At 44.7% G+C, this 19,038-nt stretch overlaps 1 protein-coding gene across 1 annotated transcript in view; it reads right to left on the reverse strand.

The window, feature by feature from the left end:
- The window catches only part of LOC126279034 (uncharacterized), a 587,657-nt gene that overhangs the window by 379,423 nt on the left and 189,196 nt on the right, over positions 1-19,038 (reverse strand). The gene's annotated exons all lie outside the window — the stretch shown is intronic.

A 19,038-nucleotide genomic window follows, 5' to 3' on the forward strand; every position in this document is an offset into this window, starting at 1 on the left:
TTTTTGGCTAAATATAACTCTATCTAGTGCGAGAAAAATCAGTTTAGTAGTAAATATAGCGCACGGAATATCTCCTGTAAATGGGCAGTTTCTTCTTCTTCTTTCTGTTCTTCACTTCATGGAAAAGGCTTACAACTCATAGATCTTCACTGAATCCATCTGCTCCTCGGTCGTTCTAAATGTCTTTCCTGTTGGTTTATAGTTGATTTTTTAACTAATCTGCCTTTCCCTATTCTGTTGATACGGTGTTTCCATTTTTTTTATTTGTGTAGTATATATCAACTTTTCCTCTTGTACATGTTTGCATTTGATCTCTGAGAGGCCAACCAATCGTTTTTACTGGAGATTCAAATCAAACATTTATTATTTTACATTATTTAGAACACCTATCACCTGGTAATAATTTCTGATATACAGTTAGTTAATTCAAAAAGTAACGGATAGTTGATGTTTAGTCTATTAGAGCGCCAGAGCGCCAACATCTTTTTCGTCTTGCTTTTTGGAATTCATCCATTTCGATTCTGTCACTGACTCACCTTGACACGTGGTAGAGGCTTCTGAGTCGAAATACCGAAAGAAGAAATAATAGCGTCTTAGCTCCATGTCCGGAAACTGGCGAAACAGATGAAGTTCCTCCAGTGTTTAGCGCCTTGTTTAAATACTGAGAAAGTTCTAAAGAATAAGAGTTCTAAGTTCTAGGCGACTGATGACCTGAGAAGTTAAGTCGCATAATGCTCAGAGCCATTTGAACCATTTGTTATACTGCGTTGACCGTAGACGATAAAGCTCCTGCACAGTTCCGTAGGAGCAAATTGTTCATTAAACTTTATAGAATATTTTGATTACTGAACTGCTACTAAGGACCATCAGGCAATAGGGTACAAATTCAAGTTGGACAATTCAACTTTACTTCTCAGTGACAATTCACTCAAATATTTAGACACGATACTTACTCAGTATGTGTAGCTTATTTGTAAATTAGAAATTTTACAAAAGTTTCTCGCCTTTGTAGGTATTTGTTCACCAGTTGTTCAGCGAACGATTTCCACTCCGTTACCTAGGAGAAATGAACAGGATTTACTGTCACAGTTGCTGTCTTACCATCATTTCATCGCTTTTGAAATATATCGCCTGAATCCACTTAGTAACGTATGTTGACTTAAAGAAGGAACTTCATTCTTTTACCACCATTTACAAAAAAAAAAAAAAGAGTTCACTCAATATCCGCTTCTGCAATAGAATATAAAGGTTACTTGATTTTAGATAACATTCTTTAGGAACAGAACACAATCAAAATTATTTCTTTAAATTTTTATTTGCTGTACATCTTGCTTTCTGACTTCAGCAGACTGATCATCATAAGGTGACATATAAAGACAATCACAGTATGACCATTTATCGCTCAGGTTGAAGTGCTTCTGAAACTGCGGAATATTTAGGGTGTGTTCTTGTTTTCACGGCGATGTAGTAACGGTTCTGCTCGAATCTTTTTGTGCTTTTCAATAGAAAGTCCCATAAAAATATTCGTGGTTTCAGCAGCACGACGCTATTTAATCTGCTGTAATATCACAATTAGATGAGGAGCCTACCGAGATTTGATATGTAGTTAATAGAGAAATAAACATCTAAAGAAAAATATCTCGACTGCTATCTTTTCTTTTTTTTTAATTTTAAGACTTTTGTTCCAAGATTTACTTGTTATACAACCTACAGCTGCAGTGTTCAACCATGACTACAACGAAAAAGACAAAACCACTCAGACGCTTTTGTCTTTGAACTGCACTGCAACTGCTGCGAAAAGTTTCCTGCGGTATCGACTCTCGTACTTCAGGAGCACGGACGGTCCTCGTGAGCGGTCTATGCCCTATCGCCTTCAGAGTACCGGGAAAACTGCGACAGCGAGCTATAGCTGAGTTTTGCTCTTGCTGCAGCGGTGTTGGCAAAAGGGTGCCGAACTCTGAAAACGGACTCGGGAGGGGATTCTTCCCTTTTTTGCTGCCTTCGATCTCGGAGCTTTAATTTACTCCACGTCGGATCCCGGGAAGAGGTAGAAAAGGGGACCGGGGGGAGGGGAGGGGGAGCCGGCTGTAGCCAGGTACCGCTGGAGGCGTTGGGACCGGGAGGGCGCACAAAGGATTCCATCAGCGGCCGGCGGCAGGCAGCGAGTGTGCCCAGCGGCAAGCCGAGGGCCGTGCCAGTGACGTGGGGCTCCGAGACAGCCTCCACACCCAGATAGCCTGCAAAGGAATCAACAGGCAGAGGCTCAGCAGGTTTAGGCCGCCAATACCTGGGGTCAGCACTCGGCGCACCTTCCCTCACAATGGCTGCAAGTCTGTCACAGGGACTGGCGCCGCATAATTATACGGCCACGTGGGGTTTCCTACCGTGGGGTTTCCTACAAGGATGCAGCAGATAGCGAAGCTATCCCGAGCAACAGGTTCCCTAAGGGGGTGTTTGCGAATTGAACCTCCCCCACAGCTAGTCATCAAATTCTCAATAACACAACTAATTTATGTATTTATTACAGTATTACATTAGTCATTCACCACCTTCGCCCTTTCTCTGTTTACCTCCTGCTCCTTCTTAATGTGCTTCTCTCACTTCTCTGGAGGCACCTCCTCCCCCCTCCCCGCCCCCATCACGTTTTCCTCTCTCCATGTATCTCCTCCTCCGCCTCCATCATGCCATCTCCTCTTTCCCCATCTATGAAAAAATACGTATATCTGCCAAGTTTCACGCTCATTGACGAAACGATGTTGAATTTATTTAAAGGTAGGACAACCCTCCGCCATCCAGCATACGTTGACTTCTATAAATGCCTTCACCACGAAAACATACATACATGAGCCAACTCCCAAGCTGATCAGTCAAACGGTGTGTAATTCTGTTGTAACGTAACCATCCGCCATATACCGTATGAAATTTCACTTAGATGGTGATGTTCCCCTTGTTTTGATGATCAAATGTACAAATTTTCATCAAGATCGGAGCAGCACTGTGGCTTTTGTTGGATTCTGTAAGTAAAGTACCCTCCACCACGCACTGAACGAAGTTTTATGTAGACAGTGACATTCCTCTTGGTTTGGGAAATAGGGATTCATTTTTATACACCCTGCTCGCTCTACGCCGACTTAGTTGCGAAACATACATAATAGATTCGAACAACAAAAATCATGTAATGATTTCAGTCGTATAAGGGGCAACATAGCTATTAAATAATAGCAACGAGATTGCGAGAGCAGTCACTTTCAGTGTTACGTAAAATAAAGTTATACCTTGTAAATTATCACGACTCAAAATGAAGATAATGAGCAATGTGGAACTTCCTTCCGTTTGCGTTTGAAACTCTACGAGAACTCCTGTCTGGTGAGGAGGGTGGGAGGGGACAGCAAGGGGAGCCTCAAGTTGTTTTGCTGGCCTGGGCCTTTGACAGGTTTAAAGCGCCACTGCTCGTAGGAAACCCCGCGGTAGGATACCCTACGATACCAATTACATTGCTGTCGTTGTGGTCTTCAGTCACGACGTTTGGTTTGTGCAGCTCTCTATGCTAGACTATCTTGTGCGAGCCTCTTCAACTCTGCATTACTGCTTTAACCTACATCCATTTGAAGCTACATAGTCGAGTCACATTAATGTGACTAATTGTGAAAAGCGTGAATAATCACCTTTTGCAGCGCGGACATGCAGGATGAGAGTCAGTAAGATACTGGGAGTTACCGGCAGGGATGTGGAGCCACACCGGCTCCAGTGCTTTGACCCGCTGCGCCAGGTTCCTCGGTTGAGGATCCGTGGCGCGAAAAGCCCGATCGAGGTGGTCCCACAGAATGTCGATTGGGTTTAGATCCGGAGAGTCTGGTGGCTTAGGTTTAAATCCGGAAATTCTGGTGGTCAGAGGAGTAAGGTAAACTCGTCTGGTGCTATTCTATTAAGTTCCGGGTGCAGCCGAAAGAAGTCTCCTTCTTCTTCTAATATTTCGGCTGTATAACGTTCAGCCATCTTCAAAGTGAGCCGCAAGACTGCCGCTCCAGTGCTCGCTTCGTCCCTTTATACTCGTGCGCTACTGCGCATGCGGTCACAGATGCAAATGCCCCAGAGACGTTGGTCGGCGGCAGAGACGTGCATAATGCGCGAGTTGTGTCTATGACTCCGCAACTGATCTGTGTTGGCACATAGATATATCATTGTGAGCTGCACTGTGACGACGTCTTTGCGAGTTTATTACAGCAAGTGCCGGATTCCATGATTTATCAAGATTGAAACCACTATCTCTATTAATTAAATTCGTCGTCAAGCGAATTTCAACTGCCTCCTTCACTACCGAGTCCGAAAAGGATGATGTAGTTGCCAAAATTTCGACGTTGTCATACAACATACTGTGACCATTATCAATACAGTGCTCTGCCACTGCCGACTAGTTACGTTGTAAAAGTCGTGTGTACCTCCGGTGTTTTGTACATCTTTCTTGGACGGTACGAGTTGTTTGTCCGATGTAAGAAAGGCCACATTCACATGGAATTTTGGTTCTCTTCGAACCAAGAACGCACACTGTCAGGTGTGTGACAAGTTGCATTGTCCTGCTGTTAGATGCCGTCATGCCAAAGAAAAACAATCTACATGTAGTGGTGAACATGGTCCCCAGGATAGAGACATACTTCGGTTCATCCACTGTGCCTTGCAGAGTGACACGATTAAGCACTGAATGTGATGAAAACATTTCCCAGACCATAATGCTTCCTCCTCTGGCCTGGACCCTGCAGACGATTGTTGCAGCCTCGCCAACGGCCAACTGTCCGATGGAGCATAAAACGTCATTCATCTGGAAAGGCCACCTATCGCCTCTGAGTGGACGTGCAGTTGCGGTATTGGCGTGCAAATTCCAGCCTTCACTCAAGCACAGCAGTCAGCATCGGCACACGGACTAGGGGCCAGCTGCGAAGGCCCATACGCAGCGACGTTTGCTGAGCGGTCGCTGAGGAGACACTTGTTTAATTGGGCGGTTAGTTGCTCAACAGTCGCATGTCTATTCGCCCGTACGCATCTCAGCTGCGTCCCTCACCCGTGTCATCTATGGCTCGAGGTGCACCGCAGTTGCCTCGGCGCCGGTTTTGACTGCTCCATTTTGCCATTCGCGGTATACTTTAATCACGGCGGCATGCTAACAGTTTACAAACTTAGTCGTATTGGAAATGCTTCCACCATTGGCCTGAAATCCGACGAGAATGCCCTTTTGGGCGTCAGCTAAACCGCTCCGTTCCCGCATGACGACAACGACTGCACTATTTTCCGCGTCTCCCGACACTATATACCCTCCATTGCTAGTGCTGCCATCTCCGTCTGTGAGCGGTTATGGCACGTTGACGGTGAACATAATGTGACTTAACTGTGTACTTATTGTAGTCAACCCTTCGTCTCCCCCTACAATTATTAATTATTACGTCAGTTCTGTCCATTACCTTTGTGGCATCGATAGCTACGATGACAAGACGTAGGTGCGCTCTGCTAGGTTGGCACTACGACAGACACCGACGACAGCGCACTCTAGCCGGAGCGGGAGAGCTCTACGAGCTCCGCTCCAGATGCTGTCCCATTTCATCGAGAGCAGACGGCCTGGAAACATCGATTCAACCTCAGCTTGCTATTGAGACGATGTACTTGCTTACGACGGGAATACGGATTGGCACCTACGGGCTCTTCAGTTGTAAAGTTACATATGTCATTGACAAATAATTAAATGTACTTTCACGTAAAAAGCTGTACCGTGAATCTTACCTTACCTGCTCCATCTCACTTCCTTCATTCGGCCAACCTTTCAGTTTTCTGGAGCAGACCCAAGCGCCGCCTTCCAGGCGGGATGCAGAAACCTTTATTCTTCAAGATGTGTTCCGTCAACCAAGACCTTCTTTTTGTCAAGTTGTACCATAAATTTCTTTTGTCACAATTCGATTCAGTACCGCGTCATTAGTTCTTCGATCTACCCATCTAATCTTCAGCATTACTTTGCAGCGCCACATTTCAAAAGCATATACTTTTGGCTGAACAGTTAATCGCCTGCGTTTTACTTACCTTACGATTTACCAGTCTGTATTTCATATTCTCTCTACTTCATCTATCATCATTCATTTTGCAGCCCAAATAGCAAAACGCATGTACTACTTTTGGGTCTCATCTACTATTCCCTCAACGTTATCTGATTTAATTCAACTTCAATTACCTTCATCTTACGGCGCCTTTTCAAGACTTTATCCATTCCGTTCAACTGCTCCCTCATGTTTTTTTTTTGTTTTTTACAGAAAAAGAAGATCGACAAACCTAAAATATTTATAGGTTCTCCTTGAACTTTAATTTTCTTTCTAAATTTCTCGATTCTTTACTTTCCTGCTTGTTCAGTATACATGTAGGATAACATCGGGCGTAGACTGCAACACTGTGTCACTGTCTTCTCAACTACGGCTTCCCCTTCTCGTCGAGTCTTATAACGACAATCTAGTTTCTGCACGAGTTGTGGATAACTTTTGTTAACTGCATTGTATCCCGGCCACCTTCAATATTTCTGACTGTGTTCCGGTCAATGTTATCAAAAACTTTTTCTAAATTTACAAATGCTAGATACGTTAGTTTGCCTTTCTTCAGTCTGTTATGAGCCGTAGGATCAGTATTGACTCACATCTTACTACATTTATCTAGAACCAAAACTGATAATCCTCGAGGGCGGTATCTACAAGTATTTCCTTTCTTCGGTAAATAGTGCTTGCCAGTATTCTTCAATCAGCAACTACACCGAGGGATTGCAAATTCATGGTCGATTTATTAAAGATATATTTGACAAAGACTGAATACTCAACAGAAGCGGTCATCACTTCAGAAAGTTACAAGCCTCTTCTACAGGGACCTATGTACGCTACTGTTTGTTAAGAGCAAGCAGTGGTCAGCAACACGCCACTGTAAGAAAAGCAGAACCATTAAAAGTGATTTAAATGGCAGAGTGGTAGCGTATACTTAGGCTCAACAGCCCCCTCTTTCGTGTGACCGGACAGACCAGTGTTATGCAAAGCTCAGTCGGTGCGCAGCCGTCGCACGAAGTGGAAACATGTAACCAAGTGCCACTATGACTCACCGACATCACAGGGTGGAATATCGGCAAGTGCATGTGTTCGAACGGCACAGAATGATTGGTCTCCGAGAGGCGGGTCTGTCGTTCAGTGACTTTGTGGCTCATAAAGGGCACGCTGCTTCAACAGTGAGTCGTATGTGGATCCAGTGAACAGAAGAGGGCCATAGATAGCTCTGACAGGTGCTGGACGACACAGCGCGAGGTGATCACCATCTTGTCCGCTCGATCGTATCGGACAGCACAGTTTCGTCCACAGTGTTGGCGTGACGTTGAAGCACCGCAACGGGTGTGAACAATGTCTGCGTTCACGGTTCGACGCCGTCTTCCGCGGCATGGACTGGTGGCACGCATACTATTGCGTCGGCTTCCAGTGACCACAACCCATCAACGTCCCAGATTGCAACAGGCAAGCGAACACTGAAACTGACAAAATGTAATGTTTTCGAATGAGTCTCGCTTTAGCTTGTTCTACTCTGACGGCCGCATATGCGTTCGAAGGTACCGTGATGAACGCAGTCGGGCAGACTGTACTGCTGAGCGGCCTAACGGACAAATGCGAAGTACAGTACTGGCCATTAAAATTGCTACACCAAGAAGAAGTGCAGATGATAAACGGGTATTCATTGGACAAATATATTATACTACACCTGACATGTGATTACATTTTCATGCAATTTGGGTGCATAGATCCTGAGAAATCAGTACCCAGAACAACGATCTCTGGCCATAATAACGGTCTTGATACGCCTGGGCATTGAGTCAAACAGAGCTTGGATAGTGTGTACAGGTACAGCTGCCCATGCAACATCAACACGATACCACAGTTCATCAAGAGTAGTGCCCAGTTGATCGTCCACCATTGACCAGACGTTTTCAATTGGTGAGAGATCTGGAGAATGTGCTGGCCAGAGCAGCGGTCAAACATTTTCTGTATCCAGAAAGGACTGTTCAGGACCTGCAACATGCGGCCATGCATTATCCTGCTGAAATATAGGGTTTCACAGGGATCGAATGAAAGGTAGAGCCACGGGTCGTAACACATCTGAAATGTAACGTCCACTGTTCAAAGTGCCGTCATTGCGAACTTCAGGTGACCGAGACGAGTAAACAATGGCACCCCATACCATCACGCCGGGTGATAACGCCAGTATGGCGATGACGAATACCCTCTTCCAATGTGCGTTCACCGCGATGTCGCCAAACACGGATGACACCATCATGATGCTATAAACACACCTGCATTCATCCGAAAAAATGACGTTTTGCCATTCGTGCACCCAGGTTTGTCGCTGAGTACACCATCGCAGGCGCTCCGGTCTGTGGTGCAGCGTCAAGGATAACCGCAGGCTGATAGTCCATGCTGCTGGAAACGTCGTCGAACTGTTCGTGCAGATGGTTGTTGTCTTGCAAACGTCCCCATCTGTTGACTCAGGGATCGATACGTGGCTGCACAATCCGTTACAGCCACTCGTGAACCCGCCGATTCCATATTCTGCTAACAGTCATTGGATGTCGACCAACGCGAGCAGCAATTTCGCGATACGATAAACCGCAATCGCGATAGGCTACAATACGACCTTTATCAAAGTCGGAAACGTGATGGTACGCATTTCTCCTCCTTACACTATGCATCACAACGACGTTTCATCAGGCAACGCCGGTCAATTGCTGTTTGTGTATGATAAATCGGTTGGACACTTTCCTCATGTCAGCACATTGTAGGTGTTGCCACCAACGCCAACCTTGTGGGAATGCTCTGAAAAACTAATCATTTGCATATCACAGCATCTTCTTACTGTCGGTTAAATTTCGCGTCTGTAGCACGTCATCTTCGTGCTGTAGCAGTTTTGATGGCCACTAGTGTATGATGGTTTTGGGCGCCATTGTCTATAACACGTTTCGCGTAATAAGTCTAGAGACCAATAAGAACAGCTGCCACTGTCAGGTTTTACAGCCAGAGGCAGTGCCGCTCTTGTACGCCTTTCCAGATGACATATTTCAGCAGGACAACGCGTGGCCGCATGTGGCGAGGAATGTGCAAGCCTTTTTCGAAGGACGATGGGTCCCACTGCTTCCCTGGCCTGCTCGTTCGCCTGACATGTCGCCGATCGATCATGTCTGGGATATTTTCGGTCGGCAACTTGTTCGTTCAGGCCCTTCTGCATACATAAACTGAGCCTACAAACTGCATGGCAGAGTATTCTCCAGCAGCATATGCAGGTGCTCTTTGATCCCATGCCATGACATCGAGCGGCTCTGTTTGCAGCACATGGTATCGCTACTCCGTACTCTCCCTTAACATAGAAAAATGAAATGTATTGCGAATACATAGAAGGAAGGATCCTTTATTGTATGATTATATGATAGCGGAACAGACAATGGAAGCAGTTACTTCCGTAAAATATCTGGGAGTATGCGTCGGAACGATTTGAAGTGGAATGATCATATAAAATTAATTGTTGGTACGGCGGGTGCCAGGTTGAGAATTCGTTGGGAGAGTCCTTAGAAAATGTAGTCCATCAACAAAGGAGGTAGCTTACAAAACACTCGTTCGACCTATACTTGAGTATTGCCCGTCAGTGTGGGATCCGTACAAGGTCGGGTTGACGGAGGAGATAGAGAAGATTCCAAAGAAGATTAGCGCGTTTCGTCACAGGGTTATTTGGTAAGCGTGATAGAGTTACGGAGATGTTTAGCAAACTCAAATGGCAGACTCTGCAAGAGAGGTCTCTTCATCGCGATGTAGCTCGCTGTCCAGGTTTCAAGAGGGCGCGTTTCTGTATGAGGTATCGAATAAATTGCTTCCCCCTACTTATACCTCCCGAGGAGATCACGAATGTAAAATTAGAGAGATTAGAGTGCGCACGGAGGCTTTCCGGCAGTCGTCCTTCCCGCGTACCATACGCGACTGGAACAGGAAAGGGGGGTAAGGGTAATGCAGTGGTACGTAAAGTGCCCTCCGCCACACACTGTTGGGTGGCTTGCGGAGTATAAATGTAGATGTAGATGTACTGAATTTCCACAATCACAGCACATGTACAGGTTCGTAATGCTTATCATTTGTGCCGTGTCATGTCCCTAATCGCTGGAATAAATTTAACTGTGGTCACACCTCTCGGTCTTGTTGTTTCACTTTCTCCAAACAGTAGTGTAGTATCAGCGAAGTAGAAGAGAAATGTCTTCGCTGTTGTGCAGATGGTGTTCTAGTTTGATGAGTATCAGATCCTTCGGACAGATGGAAGAGTAGTAACATTTTGATAGGTGATGACGCTGTTGCCTACAAAAAAAATATAAAATAAATAAAATAAAAAATAAAAAGAATTGTCGTTGAGCGATCGCAAGGAGACGCAAAATACTTTTTACTTCGTCTAATAAGTAACGGCTCTCCGAATAAATGCCTTCACACAAACTAGGACTATTCTGTAAAATTTGTAACACGTAAAGCTACGTATAGATTTATGTTAGTTGGCAGAGTTCTCGGGAAGTGCAGTGCTTCTGCGAAGGCAATCTGCCAGGCACTTAAATGTGATTTGCAGAGTATCCATGTAGATGTAGAAGACGTGAACGCGATCGATTGTACAGCATCGTTCCAGCATTTGGACTCGTTGTGAAGCAAAATGATAGAATGAATCCTGAAAGGCGCACTAAAACCGTTAGAGATCTGTATAGTCAATACTAATGTGTAAAAGATGTCCTCAGGGACCACGAATGGGTATCCTTATAAGAAAGGCGACGTAGTTATCATGAAGCACTGTTGGGCAAATTTAGAAAACTCGTATTCGAGAGCTCTAATGCTATCATCAGGTCTCTTGGGTAGGGATCATGAGAATATCATAAGGAAGTATCTCCAGTTGAAAAAATACTTGGAGGAGACTGGTTTTAGACAATCAAATTGCTCTAAGCACTATGGGACTTAACATCGGAGATCATCAATCCCCGAGAATTAGAACTACGTAAATCTAACTATCTAAGGACATCACACACATCCACGCCCGAGACAGGATTCGAACCTGCTACCGTAGCAGCAGCGCGGTTCCGGCTTTAGACAATCGTAAGTTATAGGAACAACGATAAAGTACATTTCCTGACGAGTAAGTGAAGCACACGGAAGACATGAGCGGATGTAAATATCGCTTCGTAGACGTACACACTATCGGGGGTATGCAAACGATTATAGAGCTACAATTCACTGTGACAGGCAGAACGGCCCCCAGAGTGCAGTAGCGGTGTTCGGGTTTAGTGTTGTTACTAGACTGTAGGGTGTATAACGAACGTGAGCAGCATCAGCTGTGGTCTGATCACTGTGAAGGACACGGAGATATCGCATAACACGGAGTATCGCATACTTGTGTGTGATGGCTTCAACAGCACCTCAGAGAATTTGAAAGGTGCTTCGTTATTCTGATCGGATCGTGAATATCCATGTTTGTGGGTTATATGAAGCGGCCCGATGTTGGAGAGCCTAGGAATGTGAGGGCAGGCATATTCGTCAAGGATCCGCACACGTCTGAGCACCACGGTGGACATCGTAGTATTGAGCACCAAGCATACCGTAATCATTTCACATTTGCGCTTGCCATCTGGGAACAAGGGATGGATTCCCTGCAACATTCTGTGCCATCGCGCACTATTGGTAGGAGACTAGCAACATACTAGAGCATTACCGTCTAGCGCATAGGCTGTCATTAACACCACAACACAATCGGCTACGACTAGAGCGGTGCGATGACGGAAAGATGGACTGCTGATGAATGGCGTCACATTGTGTTCAGCGATGATTCACGGTTCTGCACTATCTCGTATACAGCGACTTGGGAGAGGTCTGTTTCTTTCAACGGTTGGAGAGGTCCAGCAGTTTTACTACTGCTGTCATGGTGTGGGGATCCATCGAGTATGATTTCAGGTCACAGCTGGTAGCGATTGAGGGAACTCTAACGGCGCAACTGTACGTCAAGGACGTTCTGCGTCCTCATGTTTTATCTCTCATGTGACAATATCGTGGTGCCATTTTTCAGCATGTCAATGCTTGTCCACGCATGGAAAGTGTCTATTTGAACTGTCTGCGTGATGCTGAAGTGTGACCAGCAGAGTCCCCAGGTCTGTCCCCAATAGAGCTTGACATGGGTGGGACCAGTTCGGAGCCCGCATCTCGTGGTCGTGCGGTAGCGTTCTCGCTTCCCACGCCCGGGTTCCCGGGATTTTCTCTGCCTCGTGATGGCTGGGTGTTGTGTGATGTCCTTAGGTTAGTTAGGTTTAAGTAGTTCTAAGTTCTAGGGGACTGATGACCATAGATGTTAAGTCCCATAGTGCTCAGAGCCATTTGAACCATTTTTGAACCAGTTCGGATTTCAACTCCATCCCAGTGCTGTCATCCATGGTATCAAGGACCAGTTACAACACTTGTCGGCCATTTTACCACAGAAGAGTCTACTACGATTTTTGATACGCTCTCTAACAGAAACAGTGCATGCATACGGGTAAATGGGGTGCAACGTCCTACTGATATAAATGAAGATGGTATCTGTTCTTTCGGACATGTCCGAAAGAACACATACCATCGGTGACCATGCAGCTTGTCAGAATGAAATTACAATGAAATGAATACCCGTAGCTGCATACAGGCTTTGATATACGTCAACGGGGACAGTTGAAAGTGCGTGCCCCGACCGGAACTCGAACCCAGGAGCTTCTGCTTACATGGCTGACGCTCTATCCATCAGAGACATCGAGGAAACAGCAGGGATTTATCTCTGGCACGTCTCCCGTGAGACCAACATTCCCTACTTAATGTCCCACACTATATTCATAGTGCCCCTGCCCATTATACTCATTTCTCGTGACTTTTTGCCGATTCCCGTAACAATTCGGGCACTGTTTGTGCATCCGCACAGAAGAAGATTCAAATGTCCGGTGAGCCTTATATATATATATATGAAGATGGTATCTGTTCTTTCAGACATGTCCGAAAGAACGGTTGGGAATGTAGGTCTCACAGGAGACGTGGCAGAGATAAATCCCTGCAGTCGCTCTACCATCTGTTGTTGGTGGATAGAGCGTCTGCCATGTAAGTTGGAGATCCTGGATTCAACTGTCCCCGTTGACTTACATCAACGCCTGTATGCAGCTAGGAGTATTCATTTCATTGTAATTCCTCCTGATAAGTCGGCTCATGCCTGCCAAGTTCTCTGTCAGATTATCATGTTTTTGTAATCATTGCAGTAACAACAAATAGCCTGTACAACAAGTGAAGTTGCATTTCGTCTCCTCCTATCTTCGTGGATGCTTCACTTTTCTTCTTAGGCAGTGTAATCGATAGAAGAGGCGAAACACTTCTAAGATATAGGAATAACTAAGTGAAAAACTTCCACTTACGTCAGTGACTTCGACAAACTCCTTTAAGATCCTGTGTTATCTGAGAATAAACTCTGTGTTTGTTCCCCGAACGAGTGAAGCAGTGCTGTGCTTGAGACAGTGGACTCAACACTACATGCAGAGTCACAGTTCAGTCACCCATCCGGCCACCTTGATTTAGGTTTCCTCTCTGATTTCACTAAAACGATTAAGGCGAATATCGGGACATTCGTTAGGAAGCGACCAGGAGAGATTCCTTTCTAGTCCTTGTCCTATGCATCCTGTTTAATGAAGCTGTTGTCGACAGGACGTTATGTCCTAACCACATTTTTTCAGTGCCTCGATATTTAGATTTTGTTTGATGGTTTGTTTTCTGATTTGTAGCCAAGTTGACGATCCACTTTTGAGGGCTTACCTCGTCGTCTTCTTCGGGTGATCCGAGCAGTGTTGGGTCCCTGTCGCCTGCTGCGCCCTTTGACGCGCATTTGTTTTCCTATGCCCACAACGTTACTCCGGGAAACGATCGCCTCCTCACTGTCTAATGGGTGAGACCAGCGACGAGATCGTAAACAGAAGTGACAGATAGCTAGTCTTGCTTAAAATGTAACCTCCATTTCTGTTTATACGCTTTTCTGACAAATTTATACCTACCGACTCTGTAATTAAGCTGTCCCATAAACCTGGAGCCTGCATTTCATTTCGTAATTATATTCCAGACAGAGTACGGCGGCAGCTGGCCGTTTCACTGCGGTTTGCTGGTGATTCTCGTAGAGAAATATGCTGGTTTGCCGACTCGCGAAAAGCCATAGGCGCATAAAATACGCTATATCTCAGATTTTCAAAACGATCATCGGTAACATTAAAAAACAGACCGTTTTTCGCGGTGGGAGTGAAATGCATTGGTTACCACGTTTCCTTAGGAGCTTACAGATTTTTTTGCAGAGTTTGGTCAGTCTGGGGCAGATGATCGAATACTAGATTTCTTCCTTGGTTCGATGCTATCTACGCTCGTTGTTGATTACGTCCGCAACGCCCAGTCGATAAGTCGACCTGAGTGCTCATTCCTCTGGATCACTTCTCATAGGTGCCGTCCCTCAGTCAGTCTCTCCATCTGTTCAAATTGTTAAAATGGCTCTGAGCACTAGGGGACTTAACATCAGAGGTCATCAATCCCCTAGAACTTAGAACTACTTAAACCTAACTAACCTAAGGACATCACACACATCCATGCCCGAGGCAGGATTCGAACCTGCGACTGCAGCGGTCGCGCGGTTCCTAACTGAAGCGCCTAGAACCGCTCGGCCACTCCGGCCGGCCTCCATCTGTGAACGTGCAAGCTGTGTACACACGAGTCCTCAGGACAGCATTTCTTTGTGACAGATTTTGATATCTCAAAGTGTAGACAGAGGTGTGTGTGTGTGTGTGTGTGTGTGTGTGTGTGTGTGTGTGTGTGTGTGTGTGTCAACAACAATGTCAATTCGACCGGTCAGTTATGGTTGGTTCAAATGGCTCTGAGCACTATGGGACTTAACATCTGTGGTCATCAGTCCCCTAGAACTTAGAACTACTTAAACCTAACTAACCTAAGGACATCACACACATCCATACCCGGGGCAGGATTCGAACCTGCGACCGTAGCAGTCCCGCGGTTCCAGACTGAGCGCCTATAACCGCGAGACCACCGCGGCCGGCGGTCAGTTATGTGCGCACTCAATGTTACGTAGTGGATGTGCGACGGAAGTGAGTAAACTTTATTTTCACAAATCGCAATGGAACAACATAACTAAAACAAGGGTTCAAAGCAATATCCATAACATTTTGAAGAAGGTAAAAGTGTGTGCAAAGTCTGTCCCGCACACTACTCCTTATAACCGACATTCAAACCAATGTGTCGCAGGAGTTGAACATCTCAAAGGAGGATTTTCTGACAGTTTCACATCGTTGTATGAATTCTCTGTGCTTTGTATCCAGGTGCGGAATGATTATGTAGAACACACGAATTATTAAAACCGTCATCTTAACTTCTCCCTTTTTTTATTAATCCAGTCTCTAAACTTTTTGGACTGACGAGGTACTTGTAGCCTACGTATTGTTAGAAATACAGTAGCTTCAACTTAACGGATTTATTTCCTTTGCCTCAGAATTTTGTTCCTGTAGGTGTTAGATGACAGGCCGTTGCCACACTATTTGTCCACGTGTAATATTTCCTGTCAAACAGGAAATAGGTTGATGTGAGAACGTGCCAGAAGATTTCAGCAAAGAAACATCGAATCGATAACCAGATATTTCTAAAGAATCAAAGAGTGAAACCCTTTTAAAGAAGATGACTTAATCGAAACTAACTGTAATGGCCTTATCTCGGCGCCGTAGTGTCTGCTGGTCTATATAGGAGCGCCCGCTCCAGTGCAGCGTCAGCTCGACAAGACTCAGCAATAGCAATAGCAGTGTCTCACCTGAAGATGAGGACCATCTGGATAGTCGAAATATTCTATTGGGTTGAAGGTCGGGCTGCAAACCTGTGAAGTGTAACGCATGACTAGTGTATGTTTTTAAAGCGAAGCGTAAGCAATTCTTCATCACAAAGAACGGCTTCTGTTTGTTCCGTACGCTGGTTAGTAAGAGACAAGTTGTATCACTCGGTGCCTCAGCTGCGGCGCCCGACAATGCCTCGTGTGTGACGGCCGCGTGGAGAAGGAAGGTGACGGCATGATGCAGTATAGCACGGCGCGTCCGAGATGAAAGGAGCGGCCGCCGATTCGATTAAAAGATTAATTAAGCGGTCCGCGGGGGGCGGTTTGGGGGGGAGGAGGGGGGGGCAGAACCGGTTCGCAGGCCGCGGCGCCAGTCCCAGCCTCCTAAGTAATGGGCGCAACTCCGCACTGAACGTGGTTGTTCGTCAGAGTAACGCACGCTTGATGCCTTGGCCATCCAGCTGTATCGTACAGCTCCCTTTGAACTGTTTCTATTCTCTGCGTGGTTCGAGAACGTTCTCTGGCGATGTGCACGATATCTAGCCGCTCTGCGACGCAAGGAATCACGTTGTGCAGCTTAATCATCAGCATTAGCTAAGAAAATATTACATTGGCCGTCACAGGCGACAGTCGAAAAAAAACCGAATTCTTTTTACTAAGGGAATCGAGTGTATATAAATTGAAGAATTATTCCACAAAATATTATGCGCGAACTCCAAAAAAATAACTACTCTATGAACGTTTGAAGCTAAAGCAAACGGCGAATTGGAAAGTTATAAACACAAAACTCCATTGCCACAAGTCGTTATCGATGCCATCACCCCGGTTTATACCGATTTGAGTTAACCTGATCTGCTGGAGCGCTGTTTGGGCGCTTTTACTCAAAATGTGAACGAAAGTTTCAGTTTTCTCATTTGGAGATACGCTCCGAAAAAACATCCAGCCGAAGCGAAATTGCCAACAATTTGTCCTTATGTCTATATAGGCTAGGCCATATTGCATTAATGCACGTGGGAAATGCCCTTCAAATCAAAATCGGTGATGAAACGCGCCGATTCTGTGAAGATGGAGACGCCAGCGAAGACGTGGTTAGCGACGAAAAGGGCTTTGAGGACGAAAATGAGGACTTATCAGGACGAACTAGCACAAAGCCGGGGCGGGGCGATAGCTATAATAGACGAGGCATTGATGATATCCCGTAAGTTTCAAGCTTTGTCCCTTTTTTATATGATAAAACTTTAAACGCGTTTTTCTCAATATTATTTTTTTCGGCATGGTTGTCGTCGCCCACGCTACAATTTTCATCCAATTTTAATGAGCTTTGGTCTGCTTTGAAGCAAAATGAATTCTCTTCAGTTCACTGTAGTATGTTGATTTTTAATATTTTTTTCGGCCAAAGTAGAGGTGTCCTATAATGGTCATTTTCTCATATACCTACTATTTCGCCTTATTTTTAATTCGTACGATGAACTAGAATTTTATCTGTAAGGATCAGGGTCGTATGTTAATTTCATGTTTCAGATAACCACAACTACATTCGAATTCCGAAGGAAAAAATCCTGTATTTGAGCAATAATTTCGTTCGTCACCCTGTCCTTCCGTCTTATCAGTCTGTTATTACCTCCAGCTACTCAATAGCTACATGATCCGTTATTAGAATATATAATGTTGCTCTTTCTTTTCCCATCTAAAAATCACAGTTGGAAATTGGTGTCTTAAAAAGTGCTCATCTAGAACTTTTAATTGCTAATTCAGTACATACCTAATTTACGGGGAAAGTGACATCGTTAACTAAAAATGATATGAATCTGTTTTCGAGTCCCGGTTCGGCACACATTTTCACTCGTTGTCGCTGGTTCCTCATAAAATCCCGATGCAGTTGATATCAGTTCCTTCCCTTATCTTTCACTATCCTCCACATTCAGTTTACCTAATATTAACAACAAATTTTAGGCGAATGATAATGTTAATAACCGTTATACTCATCATAAAGGTTGGTCATATTATGTCTAAAGGTAGATTAGAGGCCCTGTGTTTTTGATTTCATAATAAAAACGCTTCTTCACGGTATCACAACAAAAACATTTAATTCACATTTTGAGACGTCGTGACAGTAGAAATCACACTTCTACACATGAGCATTTCGTAGTAATAAAAAAAGACTAATTGCTCAGTGCATTCACTGTTTGACAAAGACCTGACAAGATATGTTTGCAGTGACTTGAGGAACTGAACTCTCAGACTGAAGTGATCGCTTTGGCGCGGATTCAGATCTACGTATTAGAACACGAGCTTCTGGTATGTTCTGTAAACGCTAATTCATCAAATTAATAGTTTCACTATCTTCCTGTTTCTTAAGTGAACAATTTAAACAAAATTGGTTCTTTTGATGTTTACAAAAATATAAGGATAAAAATAATAATATAGTTTGTTTTGAATTGTTATGAAATATAATTTTGAAATTACGGAATTTGCCACATATATAATACAATAAATATTTAGCTTAACACAAAATACGCTGTCACCAATGGATGATGGCGACATGTTTGATCGCCGAAATATTGTGCCCGTTGGACACTATAGACCGGCAGTACACCCGTGGATATTTTGATTATCAAATACGCCGGGAGAAACTCAAGAATCACAGTTGGATTTTAGTTCCTGGAGGATCTGCAAGTTTTACGGATGGCATTGCAGGTCCTGTAGTAATAGTCTTTGAATACTGACTATGCAACTGTAAAGATGCTGAAAACGACGGTCTGATCGACGTGGACTTCTTACTACAGCATCTCCGACAGCTTGGATATTGTTTGGTGTAAGAACGATTCGTACATGACCTGGAGTTTTCTATTTCATTGCCGAAACATTTTCCTCGAAATTACATATCCATGTTTTAACTGCATGTGCTGATGGAACACGAGTGTGGCGTCGTAACTTAAAATGATGGCGGGATTCTCTGCGTGCCCCCTCAACACTTCCATTACTCTTTAAACTGCTTTGATCGCAAACGCAAACTGTCGTTGACAAGCCGGCGTACGTTATTCATTGTTACCAATGGCCCACGGCTACCAACACAACTTTCAAAATTTCCCGTTTCTTTGAATC

Source organism: Schistocerca gregaria, chromosome 1 (genome assembly GCF_023897955.1).
Source record: "Schistocerca gregaria isolate iqSchGreg1 chromosome 1, iqSchGreg1.2, whole genome shotgun sequence".
Taxonomy (NCBI): domain Eukaryota; kingdom Metazoa; phylum Arthropoda; class Insecta; order Orthoptera; family Acrididae; genus Schistocerca; species Schistocerca gregaria.